Source organism: Pyrus communis, chromosome 1, assembly GCF_963583255.1.
Source record: "Pyrus communis chromosome 1, drPyrComm1.1, whole genome shotgun sequence".
Classification (NCBI taxonomy): Eukaryota; Viridiplantae; Streptophyta; class Magnoliopsida; order Rosales; family Rosaceae; genus Pyrus; species Pyrus communis.
Window position 1 is genome coordinate 29,823,036 of NC_084803.1, and position 22,960 is coordinate 29,845,995.

The 22,960-nt window shown below is 38.7% G+C and overlaps 1 protein-coding gene across 1 annotated transcript in view; it reads right to left on the bottom strand.

The window, feature by feature from the left end:
- Positions 1 to 22,960, bottom strand: part of LOC137725742 (uncharacterized) — a gene marked incomplete at its 5' end in the record, with an annotated part of 66,026 nt that overhangs the window by 34,247 nt on the left and 8,819 nt on the right. The gene's annotated exons all lie outside the window — the stretch shown is intronic.

Consider the following 22,960-nt stretch of genomic DNA (forward strand, 5'->3'; position numbering starts at 1 on the left):
CCAAGAGATTTGCAATCCCTCCTAATCCCCGGTCCAGAACGATCCCTACTTATACTTATACTACAAATCGACAAAAAGAGGGTTTAATTTGTGTGCGTATAAATCTCGCATCAAATTTTGGCGCCTGATAGGAGCATATTTAGGCGACTTACTTAGCTTGTTTTCGTGCATTTATATTGTTAATTCATAGTTGTTTTTGGCGTTTAAGCCATTTTCGTGTGTTTTTAGGTTCATGTGGCTAAGGAAGCAAAAAGATGCATTTTGGAGCATTTTGGAGCAAAATTGGACTTGGAAGGGATAACTTATACTTGGAGCAAAAGGAATGGACGAAATTGAAGAGTTGATGTCACAAGGATTCCTACTTGAAGTAGCCACACACCTTCCACATTTCAGCCACATGCACTTGTTCCTCCATCATTGCACCAACAACAACATTGCACATGCACTCCCTTTAATTAATTAACCCACATGCACCCTTTATTCATTCATCATTCCAGCCACTCCACATCCCTCACCAAGAAATCATTCAACACATGCATCCATAATCATTTCTCCACACCAAAACTGTGCACATGCATTCCCCTTGTGAAATTCCATCATTCCACACCTCCATGGCAGCCACCAACCAACCTAGCTGTCATGTTTCCTCTTTAATCATTCAAACATTCACCCACATGCATTTCTAACCCACATGCACCCTAGATTCTAATCAGCCATTCACATTTAATCATTCATTCCCATCAGATTTCTAGCATATTCACATGCATTCCATCCTTTAAAACATTGCACATGCACTCCACATGCATTCATCCTAGCTGTCATGTTTCCCCTTTCATCATTCCCTCACATTCTTTAAATCAGCCAACACATGCATCCACCTTTCTCCCATCAGATTTCCAACATTGCACATGCAACCTAGCTGTCATGTTCCCTCTCCCATCCATCCATCTCCCTATAAAAACCATACACACTTCACACAAACATTCATTCACTCTTCCATATTCCAGAAATTCGTCAAAACCTCTCCACACCCTTGCAGCAGCCACCAAAACACTTTTCTCCTCCATTGCAGCCACTCCAACCACTCCCCAAACCATTCACACCATCAAACTATCCTTAGACCTTGTGCTACAACGAAGAGGAAGATAAGAGGGCCTAAACGTTCATACAATTCAAGTTTGAGTTGTTGGAATGTTTAGGTGTTTCTTTGATTTCAATGTTTAATTTCAATACTCTTTGTTTTGTACGAATGAGGAATGGAAGAGAAGAGGGCCTAAACGTTCATACAATTCAAGTTTGAGTTGTTGGAATGTTTAGGTGTTTCTTTGATTCCAATGTTTAAATTCAACTAAACCCCCCTTGGCTAGGGGGGATTCGAAATATATGTTTATGCTTGCATTTTATTACTTCTAATTGCGTTTCATAAGTTGTGGATTCAATTTGTTTAACCGTTTGATTGATAACTTATTTATGTATGTTTATTGAGAATGCGCGCTTAATTTTCATGCATGAATATGACGCTAGAATATAAGTGAGTTTCACCTAATAGTTACGAACTTATATTCGCAAGTAGTGGAGGTTGCTTATAAACAATCGCGTTAAACAAATTCTTGGCATAAGTTTCATGCAATCATAGTAACGAATGCCTCGTCAACACTTATAATTTTCATAGAGCGTAATGATTCTTGCTTGTACCTCTTCTATGCATTCATGTTGAGGACTTGTGGGGAATGTTTTGAATTGTCGCATGCATCATCCAATTCAATAACGTTAGGAAGATTTGAAGGTTAATTAGTGCATCACGGTTAACTTGGGGTGTTGAGTATCATAGTTTATTGAAATGCAATTGGAAATCATTTTATTATGCAAGTATAACATGTATGGAGATGAACCCCTTAGCTAGGTTCCCATCCATTCAATTCCATCAAATTCATCTTTACATTCTGTCTAGTTTATTAACTTGTTTCGTTATTTCAATTCTCGTCAATTTAAAACCCCCCTTTACTTTCTTGTTCTTTAGTGTTTAGACTTTGTTTAGTTTATGTTTTAAAGTGTTTTGATTCAATTTATTTCCCAATTTCGTCCAAATTCACCAAAGTGCTCAAAACTGCCCAGAAAGTGATTTTAAGGCAGTTTTGAGTGTTTTGGGTGATGTTTGAGTCTTTTCGTTTGTTTTAGTGTTTTAAAGTTTAGTTTTGCATTCTTTGAGTCTAGTATAGTGTTTCATATTGTTATTTTACGTTTGAATCAAGCCATTTAGTTTAAATTCGTCCAACATTGGGTTTAAGGTCAGAAACTGCCTAGTTAGTGTTTTTAGGCAGTTTTGAGTCTTTTGAACTTGTTTTGAGTCCTTTGAGTCTTTGTGAACGTTTTTAACTTTGTTTTTACGTTTTTGAGTCAAATCCAAGTGGTTAACAATCCCTCCTAATCCCCGGTCTAGAACGATCCCTACTTATCCTTATACTACAATTGACAAAAAGAGGGTTTAATTTGTGTGCGTATAAATCTCGCATCAAATTTTGGCGCCGTTGCCGGGGATTAGCAAATTTGCTAATCTCTTGGATTGTTTGTTTCTGTTATGTATTTTAGTTTTAGTTTTTGATTTGTGTTTTGTTTGTTGAATTCAAATACTAGAGAAGAACAACATGGCACTTGATAATGCTTTTCTTTTGTCACAGCTCATGGAAAGGTCTCAAATGCAAAGAGTTGATATATTGAATCTTCAATCAAGGAATAACGTGTTTTCCAATACTTACAATTCGGATTGGAGTGATCATTCAAACTCTATGTGGTGGGAACCTCAAAATGCTCAACAAGGAGGATATTGGCAGCCACCACAACCTCATATTCAATATGCCCAACAAAACTTAAGTTCGTCAATAGATTATAATCAAAAGCTTAACGAATTAATTTGTTTGGTGCAGGGCTCACAAAATCAAGACAATGAGGCTCGACAAGAAGACAAAAGGTTGGACCACTTGGAAAAGCGAATTGGGCAGATCGCGGAGTTCGTAGGACAATTTTGCGACCAAGGCAAACTCCCTAGTTCAACCATTGTAAAACCGAAGGGAGAATTTGAAGCACCTTTGCTGGAAGCACTTATTGCTCCTACGCCATCTAATTCAAGTAAGGTTGTTCCAATTAGTTCTAACCCCATTCCACCTAATATCCCTATTCCTTGCAGGTTCATGAATTCCAAGGAAGAAGAAAGTGAAAAAGACATCTTGGAAGACCTTCCAAAGGTGCAAAGTAGGGAATTTCATGAATTCATCAAAGAGGATATACTTGAGACAACAATGCCCAAAGAAGTTGAATTTGATGACATTGGACAAGTCATAACCATCACATGCAATCTGGCCAAGTCCAATATCCCTGAAACTTTCAAAGGAGTGGTGTTTGTCATTGAGTTCTTGTCAGACAAAACAAGTAAGTCATTTTTTTCAAATTCCATTACATTTTATACTAACTTGTTGTTTTTTATGAATCAGGCACCTACATTAGAATTCAAACCAATGCCGGTTCACTTCAAGTATCACCTTCCATTCAAGGACCAATTCCATGCCGTTTGATTTTATTTATGTTAAAAAAAAAAAAAATAAAAAAAAAAAAAAAGAAAAAAAAAAAAAAAAAAGATAGATACTAAACATGGAGAAAGATGGAGCTTCACAAAGGTTGTTTACGTGAAGCCCCACTACGAGGCGTCGTTCTGATATCGAAGAGACATTTGTCGACAAGGGTAAAAGAATAGTACCACCATTTGATATTATCTCTATATATGTCGACCTTCATCTTTTATGGCAAGGCAAACCTGAAGAACCATGCCCAACTCTCTCTCACCTCTGAGGGCGCACTCCCAGCAAAGCCTTTCAAAATACTCAATTCTTTCTTCTTCCCCAAAGATGATACCAGATGCCTGGAGTACAGATGACCCAGGAGGAAACGGCGGATTGAAGTGTGCTAATTCATTCACCGCTTCTTCAAAAGCAAAGGTATCTCATATCATCAAGGTCAAAAGCAAAAGTATCTCATATCATGCTCTTTCCCTGTCTTTTTCTTTGTCCTTGTTCTTACTCGCATGGCAAAGTAAAAGAAGCAATCAGCCGGCACTTGGAGTCAATCTTCCGATCTGGAGCCAACTGCCTGGAATCTATTCCTGATTGCTTACCTAGCGTTGCTCTCGAGTAGTCATCTTCAACGGTTGATACACTTCCAGAGAAGGGACCACTTCTGCAAAGGGGAGCGAGTAAGGCAAGTGAAAATGATACATTGAAGCATGTGGAGACAAACTTAGGCTGAGTTATCCTCCAACCCTTTTCAATACGAATTGGAAAGATTGAACAAAGAAACAGACCAAAGGGGTAAGCTCAGACCTTCGGGGAAGACCAAAAGAATCCTCCAGCCCAGTAGCACAAAGGAAAATCAACAAGTGGAGGAGACCAAAAGAATCCTGCTGCCCAGTTCAACAGTAGCACAAAGGAAAATCAATGATGAGCGGAAACCAGTTCAAGAGTAAGCCTGTGGAGTCACTATGATCAAAGCCTCAATGCAATTACCAAGGAGAAGAGGGAATTTACACTCCATAACCAGATTTGCGTCCCTAAACTCTTCTCTTTGTTAATTACATTCTGCCATGTTTAGTATGTTTAAATGCTTTTTGTGTGTTTACTTATGCTTTGTTTAAATCTATGCTTAAAACATTGAGGACAATGTTTGATTTAAGTGTGGGGGGGTAACTAATGTTGTTAATGCAAATTCGTGGGATTTTATCACCCATTACTTCAAATGTTGTTCCTTGCTGTTTTAAGATGTTTTTAAGTTGTTTTAGAGTGTTTTTAGTGTGTTTTGTTTTATAACTCCGAAAATCACATAAAAATTTGAAAAACATGTTTTGAAAAGCCTAAAAAGAGTGTTTTGAGTCGTTTTTGTGTGTTTTTGTCTTAGGGTACCTTCCAACACAATGATAAGGATTTGGTTTGTAATTGCATGACTGTTAAAAAGAGTTATAAACATGGAGAGAAGTTTGATTTACTCTTGGTATATGCTTAGTTATGGTTATAATATATGACTTCACATGCAATCATAAAAGAAAAATTCGTTTTTGTAACATGCTTGAAGGAAGAAACTCATAATAACGCTACATCCCTGTGAGACTCGAGCCATTACTTTCTTTGGAGAGTTATTTTATGTGATTCTTTGTTTTCTAAAGTTGTTGCATGATCTCATTATTCCTTGCTTGGTTACTACTTAGAATGCAATTGTATCATGATAGAACTAAATGCTAGAACTTATATCCGTTTCATTCAAAGCATGACATTGAGTTGCATAATATATATCAAGATGAAGTTGTTGCCACCATAGCCAAATAGCCTTACTTCCCATATTTCGTATATATTAGTTTTAACCCCGTTGAGCCTCGTTTAGCCTATTTTCTTTGCTAACCACATCACCCCTTACCTAACCTAGAGTAGGACTTTCCTATACCCTTGTTCTTGAAGTATAGTGAGCATGACTTAAATGAATTCCTTTTGATTAATATGTTGCAGAAAATAAGTGTGGGGGAAGGGATTTTTGTGTGTATGTATGTGCCTAAGTCTTAAAGGAGGCACGGGAAAAAAAAAAAAAGAAAAAAAAAATGTGAGAAAAAGAAGAAGAAAAGAAAGAAAAAGAGTTAAAATAAGTGAGAATGGACTCACAAGTGTGATTGTTGAAGAAAGGGCCCAAAAAGTTTGAATATGGCCCTAAGTTTTGTTTGACTTCCCCTTGGGTGTTCAAAGTTGACTTCTGGGTTCTAAAGGGAATTCTAAGTGCCTAATTCAATACTTTGCTCACTATTGCTTAAAGAACGTTTGTTTTCCCTATCCTTTCATTGTTAGCCAACTCCCCAAGCCCCGTTACAACCTTTGACTTCTATCTTGATCGTTATGTGTTCAATAATGTGGAGTTTGGAATTGATATGAGCTTATGGAATCACTAGTTCTCGTTCTAAGTAGTAGCATTCCATTCTTGAGATCATATCTAAACATGCTTATTAACTCCAGAAATTGCTTCCTTTGAAATACATATATGTGAGTGTTCGTTTTTATGTTTACATCAATCTTCTCACATATAACTAGTTTAGGGTGTGTAGTCAGAAAATCTGAGTGAAAATTGAGTGCATATCTTGTAAGGAATTGAGCAAATTCTCTAAGGCATGTTACTACATTCAAAATATAGTTTTAAATGCTTAATTGTGAATTAGTATGTGGTGACTATGATTAAGTATGTACTTAAGTGTAAAGATAACCAAAATCTGTGGGAATAATGATTTTTAACATGTCATGTGCATTGGAAATCCCTGAGACGATTGTTGGAAGGTGTAGGTTGTGTTTTGTTCGTTTTCTTTTGTTTTTGGTTTCTTTTGTTTTGTTTTGCTCGAGGACTAGCAAAAGCTAAGTGTGGGGGAATTTGATAGGAGCATATTTAGGCGACTTACTTAGCTTGTTTTCGTGCATTTATATTGTTAATTCATAGTTGTTTTTGGCGTTTAAGCCATTTTCGTGTGTTTTTAGGTTCATGTGGCTAAGGAAGCAAAAAGATGCATTTTGGAGCATTTTGGAGCAAAATTGGACTTGGAAGGGATAACTTATACTTGGAGCAAAAGGAATGGACGAAATTGAAGAGTTGATGTCACAAGGATTCCTACTTGAAGTAGCCACACACCTTCCACATTTCAGCCACATGCACTTGTTCCTCCATCATTGCACCAACAACAACATTGCACATGCACTCCCTTTAATTAATTAACCCACATGCACCCTTTATTCATTCATCATTCCAGCCACTCCACATCCCTCACCAAGAAATCATTCAACACATGCATCCATAATCATTTCTCCACACCAAAACTGTGCACATGCATTCCCCTTGTGAAATTCCATCATTCCACACCTCCATGGCAGCCACCAACCAACCTAGCTGTCATGTTTCCTCTTTAATCATTCAAACATTCACCCACATGCATTTCAAACCCACATGCACCCTAGATTCTAATCAGCCATTCACATTTAATCATTCATTCCCATCAGATTTCTAGCATATTCACATGCATTCCATCCTTTAAAACATTGCACATGCACTCCACATGCATTCATCCTAGCTGTCATGTTTCCCCTTTCATCATTCCCTCACATTCTTTAAATCAGCCAACACATGCATCCACCTTTCTCCCATCAGATTTCCAACATTGCACATGCAACCTAGCTGTCATGTTCCCTCTCCCATCCATCCATCTCCCTATAAAAACCATACACACTTCACACAAACATTCATTCACTCTTCCATATTCCAGAAATTCGTCAAAACCTCTCCACACCCTTGCAGCAGCCACCAAAACACTTTTCTCCTCCATTGCAGCCACTCCAACCACTCCCCAAACCATTCACACCATCAAACTATCCTTAGACCTTGTGCTACAACGAAGAGGAAGATAAGAGGGCCTAAACGTTCATACAATTCAAGTTTGAGTTGTTGGAATGTTTAGGTGTTTCTTTGATTTCAATGTTTAATTTCAATACTCTTTGTTTTGTACGAATGAGGAATGGAAGAGAAGAGGGCCTAAACGTTCATACAATTCAAGTTTGAGTTGTTGGAATGTTTAGGTGTTTCTTTGATTCCAATGTTTAAATTCAACTAAACCCCCCTTGGCTAGGGGGGGATTCGAAATATATGTTTATGCTTGCATTTTATTACTTCTAATTGCGTTTCATAAGTTGTGGATTCAATTTGTTTAACCGTTTGATTGATAACTTATTTATGTATGTTTATTGAGAATGCGCGCTTAATTTTCATGCATGAATATGACGCTAGAATATAAGTGAGTTTCACCTAATAGTTACGAACTTATATTCGCAAGTAGTGGAGGTTGCTTATAAACAATCGCGTTAAACAAATTCTTGGCATAAGTTTCATGCAATCATAGTAACGAATGCCTCGTCAACACTTATAATTTTCATAGAGCGTAATGATTCTTGCTTGTACCTCTTCTATGCATTCATGTTGAGGACTTGTGGGGAATGTTTTGAATTGTCGCATGCATCATCCAATTCAATAACGTTAGGAAGATTTGAAGGTTAATTAGTGCATCACGGTTAACTTGGGGTGTTGAGTATCATAGTTTATTGAAATGCAATTGGAAATCATTTTATTATGCAAGTATAACATGTATGGAGATGAACCCCTTAGCTAGGTTCCCATCCATTCAATTCCATCAAATTCATCTTTACATTCTGTCTAGTTTATTAACTTGTTTCGTTATTTCAATTCTCGTCAATTTAAAACCCCCCTTTACTTTCTTGTTCTTTAGTGTTTAGACTTTGTTTAGTTTATGTTTTAAAGTGTTTTGATTCAATTTATTTCCCAATTTCGTCCAAATTCACCAAAGTGCTCAAAACTGCCCAGAAAGTGATTTTAAGGCAGTTTTGAGTGTTTTGGGTGATGTTTGAGTCTTTTCGTTTGTTTTAGTGTTTTAAAGTTTAGTTTTGCATTCTTTGAGTCTAGTATAGTGTTTCATATTGTTATTTTACGTTTGAATCAAGCCATTTAGTTTAAATTCGTCCAACATTGGGTTTAAGGTCAGAAACTGCCTAGTTAGTGTTTTTAGGCAGTTTTGAGTCTTTTGAACTTGTTTTGAGTCCTTTGAGTCTTTGTGAACGTTTTTAACTTTGTTTTTACGTTTTTGAGTCAAATCCAAGTGGTTAACAATCCCTCCTAATCCCCGGTCTAGAACGATCCCTACTTATCCTTATACTACAATTGACAAAAAGAGGGTTTAATTTGTGTGCGTATAAATCTCGCATCAGCGCCGTTGCCGGGGATTAGAAAATTTGCTAATCCCTTGGATTGTTTTATTTTCGTTTGTTTTTATTTTTCCAGATTCTTAATTTTGTTTTGTTTCTTGTTTTAGGTACTAGTTCATGACTCGGAGTTCTCATCTGATTCGTGAACATATCCTGGAGTGATTGGGTTCTTCGTCCGGCTGCAAGACGTAAAAGAAAGCGCTACTTGGGAGGCAACCCAATGCACTGAATAAACAAAGCATGTTCAAAAAAAAAAAAAAAAAAAAAAAAAAAAAAAAAAAAAAAAAAAGATACTAAACATGGAGAAAGGTGGAGCTTCACAAAGGTTGTTTACGTGAAGCCCCACTACGAGGCGCAGAAGCGGAAGGCATTGAAGCAGAAGGCATTGAAGCGGGAGGCATCGAAGCGGAAGGCATCGGAGCGGGAGGCATCGGAGCTAGAGCATTCCAGGCCTCAATACTTGGCCAAACGCTGGATGACCCAGGAAAAAGGTGCCTCTGGAGACAAGCCGCAAGCCTTTGACGGTCACTGTGAATTCGACCCTCAGATTCTTGCAGCTCATCAAGCTTCCTCTTCATGCCCGACGAATAGTTATTTGCAAGCACATGCAAACTTCTATTCTCGTACTTAAGCTGCTGGATCTCTTGCTTAAGACTCTCCACCTCTGCCATCAATGATTCCACCTGACGGGAGCGGGCAAGCAGGCGTTGGCCCATGTTGGACACAGAACTCGCACACTGAACATTAAGTGCGAGGGACTCTTGAACGGCCAACTCATCGGACCGTCCTGACAGCAGCCTACTATCTTTTGGAGTGAGGAGGTTCCTAGCTACTATTGTAGCTGTTGTGGCGTCCTGCATCACGGAGTCTTCACCTGTAAGAAGACCGTTAGAAGATAAGAAAGAAGGGCGCCATACGTTACCTTGACGCGGCGCGCCCGTATCACTGCTAAGGCTCAATTCCAAGCTAAGGTTCGATGAGTTTGCCATTTTTCAAAAGTGTTCAAAGAAAAGGGATGGAGTTAAATTTCAAAGGGCCGGAGTCGATTTTCAAGAATGGGAAATCTTCAGAGTGTGTTTGTTGTGGTGATCGATAGCTCAATAAAAAAGCCAAGGCGACGCGTCCACCGATTCAAAAAGCCGGAATTTCCGGCGTAATTTTGGCGACGCTTTCTCGGCTTTTCAGAAGACGCGTTCAACTTTGTCAAAAGATTTCTTCTTTTCAGACAACACGTGGAGGCCATCACCGCAACTACATATCTTTAGCCGACAAGCGCAAAGTTCGGCGACGCTTTCTCTGCTTTTCAGAAAACGCGTGCAGCTTTGTCAAAAGGAGCCGCATCCGCACTACTACGTGTTGTTCAGAAAGCAAAGGGGCGTCGTTCAGAAATCGAAAGGGCGCCTGCTCAGAAATCGAAGAGGCGTCGTTCAGATATCGAAGAGACATTTGTCGACAAGGGTAAAAGAACAGTACCACCACTTGATATTATTTCTATATATGTCGACCTTCGTCTTTTATGGCAAGGCAAACCTGAAGAAAATGCCCAACTCTCTCTCGCCTCTGAGGGCGCACTCCCAGCAAAGCCTTTCGAAATACTCAAATTATTCTTCTTCCCCAAAGATGATACCAGATGCGTGGAGTACAGATGACCCAGGAGGAAACGCTAGATTGAAGTGTGCTGATTCATTCACCGCTTCTTCAAAAGCAAAGGTATCTCATATCATCAAGGTCAAAAGCAAAAGTATCTCATATCATGCTCTTTCCCTGTCTTTTTCTTTGTCCTTGTTCTTACTCGCATGGCAAAGTAAAAGAAGCAATCAGCCGGCACTTGGAGTCAGTCTTTCGATCTGGAGCCAACTGCCTGGAATCTATTCCTGATTGCTTACCTAGCGTTGCTCTCGAGTAGTCATCTTCAACGGTTGATACACTTCCGGAGAAGGGACCACTTCTGCAAAGGGGAGCGAGTAAGGCAAGTGAAAATGATACATTGAAGCATGTGGAGACAAACATAGGCTGAGTTATCCTCCAACCCTTTTCAATACGAATTGGAAAGATTGAACAAAGAAACAGACCAAAGGGGTAGGCTCAGACCTTCGGGGAAGACCAAAAGAATCCTCCAGCCCAGTAGCACAAAGGAAAATCAACAAGTGGAGGAGACCGAAAGAATCATGCAGCCCAGTTCAAGAGTATGCCTGTGGAATCACCAAGATCAATGCCTCAATGCAATCACCAAGGAGAAGAGGGAATTTACACTCCATAACCAGATTTGCGTCCCTAAACTCTTCTCTTTGTTAATTACATTTTGCCATGTTTAGTATGTTTAAGTGTTTTTTGTGTGTTTACTTATGTTTTGTGTGAATCTATGCTTAAAACATTGAGGACAATGTTTGATTTAAGTGTGGGGGGGTAACTAATGTTGTTAATGCAAATTCGTGGGATTTTATCACCCATAACTTCAAATGTTGTTCCTTGCTGTTTTAAGGTGTTTTTAAATTGTTTTAGAGTGTTTTAGTGTGTGTTGTTTTATAACTCCGAAAAACACATAAAAATTTGAAAAAAATGTTTTGAAAAGCCTAAAAAGAGTGTTTTGAGTCGTTTTTGTGTCGTAGGTCACCTTCCAACACAATGATAAGGATTTGGTTTCTAATTGCATGACTGTTAAAAAGAGTTATAAACATAGAGAAAAGTTTGATTTACTCTTGGTATATGCTTGGTTATGGTCATAATGTATGACTTCACATGCAATCATAAAAGAAAAAAATTCGTTTTTGTAACATGCTTGAAGGAAGGAACTCAAACAAACGCTACAACCCTGAGAGACTTGAGCCTATAACGTTCTTTGGAGAGTATAATCTGTGATTTCTTGTTTTCTAAAGTCGTTGCATGATCTCATTATTCTTTGCTTGGTTACTACTTAGAAGGCGTTTCATCATATAGTTCCAAATGCTAGAACTCATGCCCATTTCATGCAAAGCATGTTATTGATTTGCATAACATATATCAAGATGAAGTTGTGTAGTTGCCACCATAGCCAAATAGCTTCACTTCCCATATTTTGTATATATTAGTTTTAACCCCGTTGAGCCTCGTTTAGCCTATTTTCTTTGCTAACCACATCACCCCTTACCTAGCCTAGAGTAGGACTTTCCTATACCCTTGTTCTTAAAGTATAGTGAGCATGACTTAAATGAATTACTTTTGAGTTACATTATGCAAGAAAATGAGTGTTGATAGGAGCATATTCATGCGACTTAAATGGCTTGTTCTCGTGCATTTACGTTATGTTTCTTTAGTTATTTTAGTACTTTAAGCTATTTTCGTGTGTTTGTAGGTCCAAAGGGCTAAAGGAGCAAAAAGATGCATTTTGGAGACTTTTGGAGCACTTTTGGGCTAAGGATGGATAGCTTATGCTTGGAGCCAAAGTGTTGGACGAAATTGAAGACCTAATTGAAGACCAAAGTGTTGGAACCTTGTTCCCTTTAGTTTTAGGACATTTAAACCTTTCCAATTTCCTTAGCCGTGCATAACATTCCAGCCATTCCACATGCTATTTCAGCCACACTCCCACATATCATTACTTATCATCACATATCATATCACTTATCACTTATCACTCATCACTTATCTTATCATTCACCACTTATCATATCATACACTCAATCACTTATCACATATCACTTATCACATATCATTCACCACTTATCATTCACCACTTATCATATCATACACTCAATCACTTATCACTTATCATCATCACTCTAGCTTTAATTCACATGCACATTCACTCACCACAAACATTTCACATGCACTTGTTCCTCCATTAAATCAGCCACATGCACTTCCCACTCATCATAACCTAGCTGCACAAGCCACCCCACATGTCCCTTTAATCATTCAAACATGCACTCCCATTAATTAAACCATGCAGCCACACCTTCACCCACATGCACCATTCAAACATACACCCAAACACCACCAGAAATCATCATTGCCGTGGGTACCTATCCCATTTCAGATTGTCATTCCACTTCATTGCACATGCATCTTCATAATTCAACACATGCATTCATTATTTATTTACTTTGCATCCTTTAATTTAATCACATGCACATTCAAACAAACACAATCATTCCAGCCATACCTTGCATTTTCAGATTGTTCCTCCATCATTGCACCACAATGCAGCCACATGCACTTGTTCCTCTAACATTTCAGCCACTTGCACTCCCATTCTCTCCCAAAACCGTGCACATGCATTCTCCTTGCATTTCCAGCCATTCCACATGCTATTTCAGCCACATGCACTCATAATCATTCAACCAACTTTGCACATGCATTCATCATCATAACCTAGCTGTCATGTTCCCCCCATTTCACCTATAAATAAGCATCCATTGCATTCATTCTCATTGACATCCATTCACCACAGAAATAAGGCCTTTGTGCCAGAAATTCACCCATTCCAAACACTCTTCCATAAACTCATCCATTGCAGAAATGTAGACCATCAAACTCCCTTGTGCCGTGCTCTCCCTTACAATCCAAACACCATCCTTCCATTTCCACCACTCCTCTTCCATATCTCCACCACTCCCCAAACCATTCACACCATCAAACTCACCTTAGACCTTGTGCCACAACGAAGAGGAAGAGAAGAGTGCCTAAACGTTCATACAATTCAAGTTTGAGTTGTTGGAATGTTTAGGTGTTTCTTTGATTTCAATGTTTAATTTCAATGCTCTTTGTTTTGTACGAATGAGGAATGGATGATAAGAGGGCTTAAACGTTCATACAATTCAAGTTTGAGTTGTTGGAATGTTTAGGTGTTTCTTTGATTCTCTTTGTTTTGTACCATGAGGAACTAAACCCCCCTTGGTTAGGGGGTGATTCGAATATATGTTTATGCTTGCATTTTGATTTGAATACTTCTAATTGCGTTTCATAAGTTGTGGATTCAATTCGTTTAACTGTTTGATTGATAACTTATTTATGTATGTTCATTGAGAGTGCACACTTAATTTTCATGCATGAATATGACGCTAGAATATAAGTGAGTTTCACCTAATCGTTATGAACTTATATTCACAAGTAGTGGAGGTTGCTTATAAACAATCGCGTTAAATGAATTCTTGGCATAAGTTTCATGCAATCCATAGTAACGAATGCCTCGTCAACACTTATAATTTTTATAGAGCGTAATGATTCTTGCTTGTACCTCTTCTATGCATTCATGTTGAGGACTTGTGGGGAATGTTTTGAATTGTCGCATGCATCATCCAATTCAATAACGTTAGGAAGATTTGAAGGTTAATTAGTGCATCACGGTTAACTTGGGGTGTTGAGTATCATAGTTTATTGAAATGCAATTGGAAATCATTTTATTATGCAAGTATAACATGTATGGAGATGAACCCCTTAGCCATTCTATCATCCATTCATTCCATTCCATCAAATTCGTTTTACTATCTGTTTAGTTTATTAACTTGTTTTGTTATTTCAATTTTCGTATAAATCTAAATCCCCCTTTACTTTAATGTCCAATTTAGTTAGAAATCAATTTAGTTTGTGCTTTTAAGTGTTTTGATTCATTTTATTTCCCAATTTCGTCCAGATTCACCAAAGTGCTCAAAACTGCCCAGAAAGTGATTTTAAGGCAGTTTTGAGTGTGTTTGTGTTGTTTTGAGTCTTTTGGTTTGTCTTAGTGTTTTAAAGTTTAGCTTTGCATTCTTTGAGTCTAGTATAGTGTTTCATATTATTATTTTACGTTTTTGAGTCAAATCCAAGTGGTTAACAATCCCTCCTAATCCCCGGTCTAGAACGATCCCTACTTATATACATATACTACAATTTGAAGAAAAGAGGGTTTAACAATCCCTCCTAATCCCCGGTCTAGAACGATCCCTACTTATATACATATTCCAGATTCTTATCGTGTTTTGTTTCTTGTTTTAGGTACTAGTTCATGACTCGGAGTTCTCATCCGATTCGTGAACATATCCTGGAGTGATTGGGTTCTTCGTCCGGCTGCAAGACGTAAAAGAAAGCGCTACTTGGGAGGCAACCCAATGCACTGAATAAAACAAAGCATGTTCAAAAAAAAAAAAAAAAAAAAAAAATTAAGAAAAAAAAAAAAAAAATGAAGATAGATACTAAACATGGAGAAAGATGGAGCTTCACAAAGGTTGTTTACGTGAAGCCCCACTATGAGGCGTCGAAGCAGAAGGCTTTGGAACGGAAGGCATAGTAGCGGAAGGCATAGTGGCGGAAGGCATCGAAGCGGAAGGCATCGGAGCGGAAGGCATTGGAGCGGAAGGCATCGGAGCGGGAGGCATCGGAGCTAGAGCATTCCAGGCCTCAATACTTGGCCAAGCGCTGGATGAGCCAGGAAAAAGGTGCCTCTGGAGGAAAGACGAAAACCTTTGACGGTCACTGTGAATCCGACCTTCAGACTCTTGCAGCTATTCAAGCTTCCTCTTCATGCCCGTCGAATAGTTGTTTGCAAGCACATGCAAACTTCTATTCTCGTACTTAAGCTGCTGGATCTCCTGCTTGAGACTTTCCACCTCTGCCATCAATGATTCCACCTGACGGGAGCGGGCAAGCAGGCGTTGGCCCATGTTGGACACAGAGCTCGCACACTGAACACTAAGTGCGAGGGACTCTTGAACGGCCAACTCATCGGACCGTCCTGAAAGCAGCCTACTATCTTTTGGAGTGAGGAGGTTCCTAGCTACTATTGTAGCTGTTGTGGCGTCCTGCATCACGGAGTCTTCACCTGAAAGAGGACCGTTAGAAGATAAGAAAGAAGGGCGCCATACGTTACCTTGACGCGGCACGCCCGTATCACTGCTAAGGCTCAATTCCAAGCTAAGGTTCGATGGGTTTGCCATTTTTCAAAAAGTGTTCAAAGAGAAGGGATGGAGTTAAATTTCAAAGGGCCGGAGTCGATTTTCAAGAATGGGAAATCTTCAGAGTGTGTTTGTTGTGGTGATCGATAGCTCAATAAAAAAGCCAAAGCGACGCGTCCACCGATTCAAAAAGCCGGAATTTCTGGCGTAATTTAGGCAACGCTTTCTCGGCTTTTCAGAAGACGCGTTCAACTTTGTCAAAAGATTTCTTCTTTTCAGACAACACGTGGAGGCCATCACCGCAACTACACATCTTTAGCCGACAAGCGCAAAGTTCGGCGACACTTTCGCTGCTTTTCAGAAAACGCGTGCAGCTTTATCAAAAGGAGCCGCATCCGCACTACCACGTGTCATTCAGAAAGCAAAGGGGCGTCGTTCAGAAATCGAAGGGGCGCCTGCTCAGAAATCGAAGAGGCGTCGTTCTGATATCGAAGAGACATTTGTCGACAAGGGTAAAAGAATAGTACCACCATTTGATATTATCTCTATATATGTCGACCTTCGTCTTTTATGGCAAGGCAAACCTGAAGAACCATGCCCAACTCTCCCTCACCTCTGAGGGCGCACTCCCAGCAAAGCCTTTCGAAATACTCAATTCTTTCTTCTTCCCCAAAGATGATACCAGATGCCTGGAGTACAGATGACCCAGGAGGAAATGGCGGATTGAAGTGTGCTGATTCATTCACCGCTTCTTCAAAAGCAAAGGTATCTCATATCATCAAGGTCAAAAGCAAAAGTATCTCATATCATGCTCTTTCCCTGTCTTTTTCTTTGTCCTTGTTCTTACTCGCATGGCAAAGTAAAAGAAGCAATCAGCCGGCACTTGGAGTCAGTCTTCCGATCTGGAGCCAACTGCCTGGAATCTATTCCTGATTGCTTACCTAGCGTTGCTCTCGAGTAGTCATCTTCAACGGTTGATACATTTCCAGAGAAGGGACCACTTCTGCAAAGGGGAGCGAGTAAGGCAAGTGAAAATGATACATTGAAGCATGTGGAGACAAACTTAGGCTGAGTGATGCGAAAATAGTTAAGCACACAAATTAACCCTCTTGTTGTCAAATTGTAGTAAAGATGCAAGTAGGGATCGTTCTAGACCGGGGATTAGGAGGGCTTGCTAAAACCTCTAAACTGACTCAAAAACATAAAAACAAAGTTAAAAACGTTCACAAAGACTCAAAGGACTCAAAATAGGTTCAAAAGACTCAAAACTGCCTAAAAACACTAAATAGGCAGTTTCTGACCTTAAACACAATTTTGGACGAATTTAAGGTTATGGCTTGATTCAAAACACTTTAAAACATAAACTAAACAGATTCTAAACACTAAAGAACAAGAAAGTAAAGGGGGGTTTTGATTTGACGAAAATTGAAATAACAAAACAAGTTGTAAAACTAGGCAGATTGTAAAACGAATTTTGGAAACAATATGATGGATGGATTAGTTAGAGGTCCATTCTCCACACATGACACATTTATATATGAATCGATTCTCCAATTGCTTTTCATTAACTATGATGCTCAACACCCTAAGTTAACCGTGATGCACTAATTAACTCTCAAATTTTCCTTATGTTATTGAATTGGATGATGCATGCGACAATTCAAATCATTCTCCAATGGTTCTCAACATGAATGCATAGAAGAGATACAATGAGAGATCATTATGCTCTATGAAAATTATAAGTGTTGACGAGGCAATTGTAACTATGAATGCATGATACTTTTGCCAAGAATTCAATTAACGCGGTTGTGACTAGCAACCTTCACTACTCATGTTTATAAACTTGTGACGATTAGGTGAAACTCGTTTATAAACTAGCATCGAGTTTATGCATGAAGACTAAGTATGCATCCCTAATCAACATACAAAAACAAGTTTTTAATAAACATGATAATTGAATTGCAATCACAACTTAACAAATCACAATTGGAAGAAATCAATTCATATTTCAAACATGTTCATGGCTTCAAACTTTCCCCTAACTAATTAGGGGTTTAGCCACTCATGATTACAACAAACTTAGAGAGTAATAACAAAGTAAACATTGAAAACAAGAATCGAAGTACACCTAAAAATTCCAACAACTCAATCTTGAATTGTATGAACGTTTAGGCCTCTTCTCCTCTAGTTGCTGCAGCACAAGGGGTTTTGGTGAGTTTTGGGGGTTATGGATGATGTAGAATGATGTGTTTAGAGTAGGGATGGATGTAGGGGAAGGCAAGGAGTGTTTTTGGGCAGAAAATATGAAGAATGGTGGAGTATGGCTGTGTTAGAGAGAGGGAATGAATTTCTGGCGTGAATGAATGTGAATATGAGATGGTTTTCTGAATATGGAAGAGTGAGTGATTTGTGGCTGCAATGGGTGCTTATTTATAGGTGAAAAAGAGGGAATATGACAGCTAGGAACTTGGTGGAAAGCTGAAAATGCATGTGCAATGTTTTGGGAGAAAATGGGAGTGCATGTGGCTGCAATGGATTAAAGGGTGAATGCATGTGCAATGATGAAGTGGGATGGCTGAAATTGTAAGGGGAATGCATGTGGCTGAATTGGTGGTGCAAAGAGAATGAATAATGAAATGGGAAAGCATGTGCAAGGTTTTGGTGTGAATGATTGAATGTGCATGTGGCTGATATGGATTAGGAATCCTTCAATTTCGTCCATTCCTTTTGCTCCAAACATAAGCTATCCATTCCAAGTCCAATTTTGCTCCAAAATGCTCCAAAATGCATCTTTTTGCTTCCTTAGCCATATGAACCTAAAAACACACGAAAAAGGCTTAAACTACTAAAACAACTATGAATTAACAATATAAATGCACGAAAACAAGCTAAGTAAGTCGCCTAAATATGCTCCTATCAAATTCCCCCACACTTAGCTTTTGCTAGTCCTCGAGCAAAACAAAACGAAAGAAACTAAAAACAAACCAAAACACATTCTAAACCTTCCAACATGTATCTCAGGGATTTCAAACGAACATGACACAATATAGAACATCATTCCCACAACATTTAGCTTACTTTACACTTCAACAAACACTTAATCATAGTTACCACTTATTATTTCACATTTAATCAATTAAAACATCATTTTGAATGTAGTAACATGCCTTAGAGAATTCCCTCAATTCCTTACTAGAATGCACTCAATTTTGACACAGATTTTCTAACTCCACGCCCTACACTAGGTATATGTGAAGAGATTGATGTAAATATGAATTCTAACACTCACATATGTTAAATCAAAGAAAGCATTTTCTGGATTTACGACAATGACATGAATATGATCTCATGAATGGAATGCTACTACTTAGAATGAGAACCAGTGATTCCATACGCTCATACCAAATTCAAACTCCACAAATTGAACACATAACATCAAGATAGAAGTTGAGGGTTGTAACGGGGCTAAGGGTAATGGTTTAACAAAGAAAGGTAAAGTAAAACAAAGGTTCTTAAAGCAATAGGAAGCAAAGTAATGAAATTGACACCTAAACTCACTTTTAATGGCAGAAATCAACTTTTAAACACAAGGGAAGATTCATGCACAATTAGGGTCAAATTCACTCTTTTGGACCCTTCCTTCAATAACCAATACTCGTGAGATCATTCTCACTTATTTTTCAACTCTTTTTCTTTCTTTTCAACACTTTTCTAATTTCTTTTTATTTTTCCACGAAATTTTTTTTTTTCTTCCTTTTTCTTTTTCTTTATTTCATTCTTTGGCCGTGCCCTATTATCTTCCCCCACACTTATTTTCTGCAATATATTGATCAAAAGGAGTTCATTCTAAATCATGCTTCACTATCCTTTAAGAACAAGGGTATGGGAAGTCCTAATCTAGGCTAGGTAAGGATAATGTGGCTAACAAAGAAAATAAGCTTGAAAAGGCTCAAAAAGGGGTAATCCTACAATACATGTGAAAAGGGATAGGCTTTTTGGCTTTGGCTTGACTAACAACTTCATCTTATTGTATGTTATGCAATCAATATCATGCTTTGAATGAAATGGGCATGAGTTCTAGTATTTGGAACTATAATGAAATGCATTCCAAGTAGCAACCAAGCAAAGAATGATGAGATCATGCAACGACTTTAGAAAACAAGAAATCACAGATTTATACTCTCCAAAGAACGTTATAGGCTCAAGTCTCACAAGGATGTAGCTTTCGTTTGAGTTTCTTCCTTCAAGCATGTTACAAAAACTGATTTTCTCTTTTTGTGATTACATGTGAATTCATAAGCTATAACCATAACCAAGCATAAACCAAAGCACAAATCAACTTCCAGCCATGTTTACAACATTCTTTAATAGTCATGCAATTAAAACCAAATCCTCATCATTGTGTTGGAAGGTACCCTAAGACACAAAAACAACTCTTTTTGGGTTTTTTGAAACAATTTTTCAAATTTTTATGGGATTTTCGAATTTTTAAGTCAAAACACACTAAAACAGTTTAAAAACACTTAAAAACAGCAAGAAACAACATTAGAAGTTATGGTGGATAAAACCCTACGAATTTGCATCACAACACTTTAGTTACCCCCCCCCCCCACACTTAAATCAAACATTGTCCTCAATGTTTCAAGCATAGACTCACACAATTAACAAACAAACAAACAAAACAACAACTAAACAACTTAACATGGCAAAAACGAAATAGCAACAAAGAGAAGAGTTTAGGAACGCAAATCTGGAATTGGAGTGCTTTCTAGGTCTTCCTTTGTTGAATGCATGGGTTGCCTCCCAAGTAGCGCTTGCTTTAACGTCGTACAGCCGGACGAAGAACCCAATCACTCCAAATTGGAGCCCACGGCACCCAAGGGAAGCTCTTCCACAACATGCTCCACAAAGTTCTCATAGTATGGCTTCAATCTATGTCCGTTCACCTTGAACTCGTGGCCACTTTTTAAGCTTTGGACTTGGACTGCACCATGAGGAAAAACATTAGTAACAACAAGAGGTCCAATCCATTTAGAACGTAACTTACCAGGGAATAACCGAAGTCTTGAATCAAAAAGCAACACTTTCTGCCCCTTGGAGAACGTTTTGGTACGAAGCATCTTATCATGATAAGCCTTCGTCTTGTCCTTGTAGATGCGAGCATTCTCGTAAGCCTCGTTCCTAATCTCCTCAAGTTCATCTAATTGGAGCTTCCTATGAACTCCAGCAGCGTCTATGTCCAAATTGAAGGTTTTCACAGCCCAATGTGCCTTGTGCTCTAACTCAACGGGCAAATGACATGGCTTACCATATATAAGCCGAAAAGGTGACATGCCAAGGGGAGTTTTGTAAGCCGTACGATATGCCCACAATGCATCGTCCAAGCGCAAGCTCCAATCTCTTCTTGAGGGTCCCACGGTTTTCTCTAGGACTTGTTTGATCTCCCTATTTGAAACCTCCACTTGCCCATTAGTTTGAGGGTGATAAGGTGTGGAAACCTTATGAGTAACGTTGTACTTCTTGAGCAAAGCTTCAATGGTGCGGTTACGAAAGTGAGAACCCCCATCACTAATTAAAACTCGTGGCATCCCAAACCTAGCAAAAATATTAGATTTCACAAAATCTGCAACAACCTTAGAATCGTTAGTACGGGTGGCTTTGGCTTCCACCTATTTGGAAACATAATCGACAGCTAGCAAGATATAAGTGAAACCAAAAGATGGAGGGAAGGGGCCCATGAAATCAATACCCCAAACATCAAAAATTTCCACAAAGGAGAGAGATTGTTGCGGCATTTGGTCCTTAGGCCCTATGTTACCTGTTCTTTGACACTTATCGCATGTTACACAAAACATTTTAGCATCTTTAAAGAGATTAGGCCAATAAAATCCAGATTGTAACACCTTTAGGGCTGTCCTTTGGGTGCCAAAATGTCCCCCACATGCATAAGTATGGCAGAATGTAAGAATGGAATTAAATTCAGATTCGGGCACACATCTACGCACAATCTGATATGGGCAGAATTTCCATAAATATGGATCATCCCAAACATAAAAACGTGCATCATGAACAAGTTTATCACGTTGGAACTTGTTTAGGGTACTAGGAACTTGCTTAGACACCAAGAAATTGACCAAATCGGCATACCAAGGGGTTCTTACCTCAATGGACAGAAGTTGCTCATCCGGAAACGTTTCTAAAATGGGGGTGGACTCTTCCTCACGCACCATTCTACTTAGGTGGTCAGCCACCACGTTTTCACACCCTTTCTTGTCTCGGATTTCAAGATCGAATTCTTGAAGTAGGAGCATCCAACGAATGAGTCTTGGCTTAGCCTCCTTTTTGGTGAGAAGATACTTCAAGGCTGCATGGTCAGTGAAAACAATTACTTTAGTACCAAGAAGATATGATCTAAACTTATCTAATGCAAATACAATAGCCAAGAGTTCTTTTTCGGTTGTGGAATAATTAAGTTGAGCATCATTCAACGTCCGTGAGGCATAGTAGATGACATGCGGCCTCTTGTCCTTTCTTTGTCCCAAAACAGCCCCTAAAGCATAATCGGACGCATCACACATAAGCTCGAACGAGAGGCTCCAATCCGGGGGAACAATAATGGGTGCCGTGGTCAACAACTCCTTGAGTTGGTTGAATGATGCCGTGCATTCCTTAGTGAATTCAAACGCCACTTCTTTTTGTAGGAGACGGCATAGTGGTTGTGCAATCTTAGAAAAATCCTTGATAAATCGCCTATAGAATCCTGCATGGCCAAGAAAAGAACGGACCTCTCTAACCGAAGTAGGAGAGGGTAAGTGACGTACAAGATCTATTTTAGACTTATCAACTTCAATTCCTTTTTCAGAGATGATATGACCCAAAACTATACCTTGTTTAACCATAAAATGACATTTTTCCCAATTCAAAACAAGGTTAGTTTCCATGCATCTTTTCAAGATTAAAGTGAGATTATGCAAACAAACATCAAATGAGTCTCCAAACACACTAAAATCGTCCATAAATACTTCAATTATCTTTTCAACATAATCAGAGAAGATACTTACCATGCATCGTTGGAAAGTGGCCGGTGCATTGCATAAACCAAATGGCATACGACGATATGCAAAAGTACCAAATGGACAAGTAAAGGTGGTCTTCTCTTGATCATCCGGCGTTATGACAATTTGATTATAACCCGAATAACCATCAAGAAAGCAATAAAAAGAATGACCGGCTAACCTTTCAAGCATTTGATCAATGAATGGCAAAGGGAAGTGATCT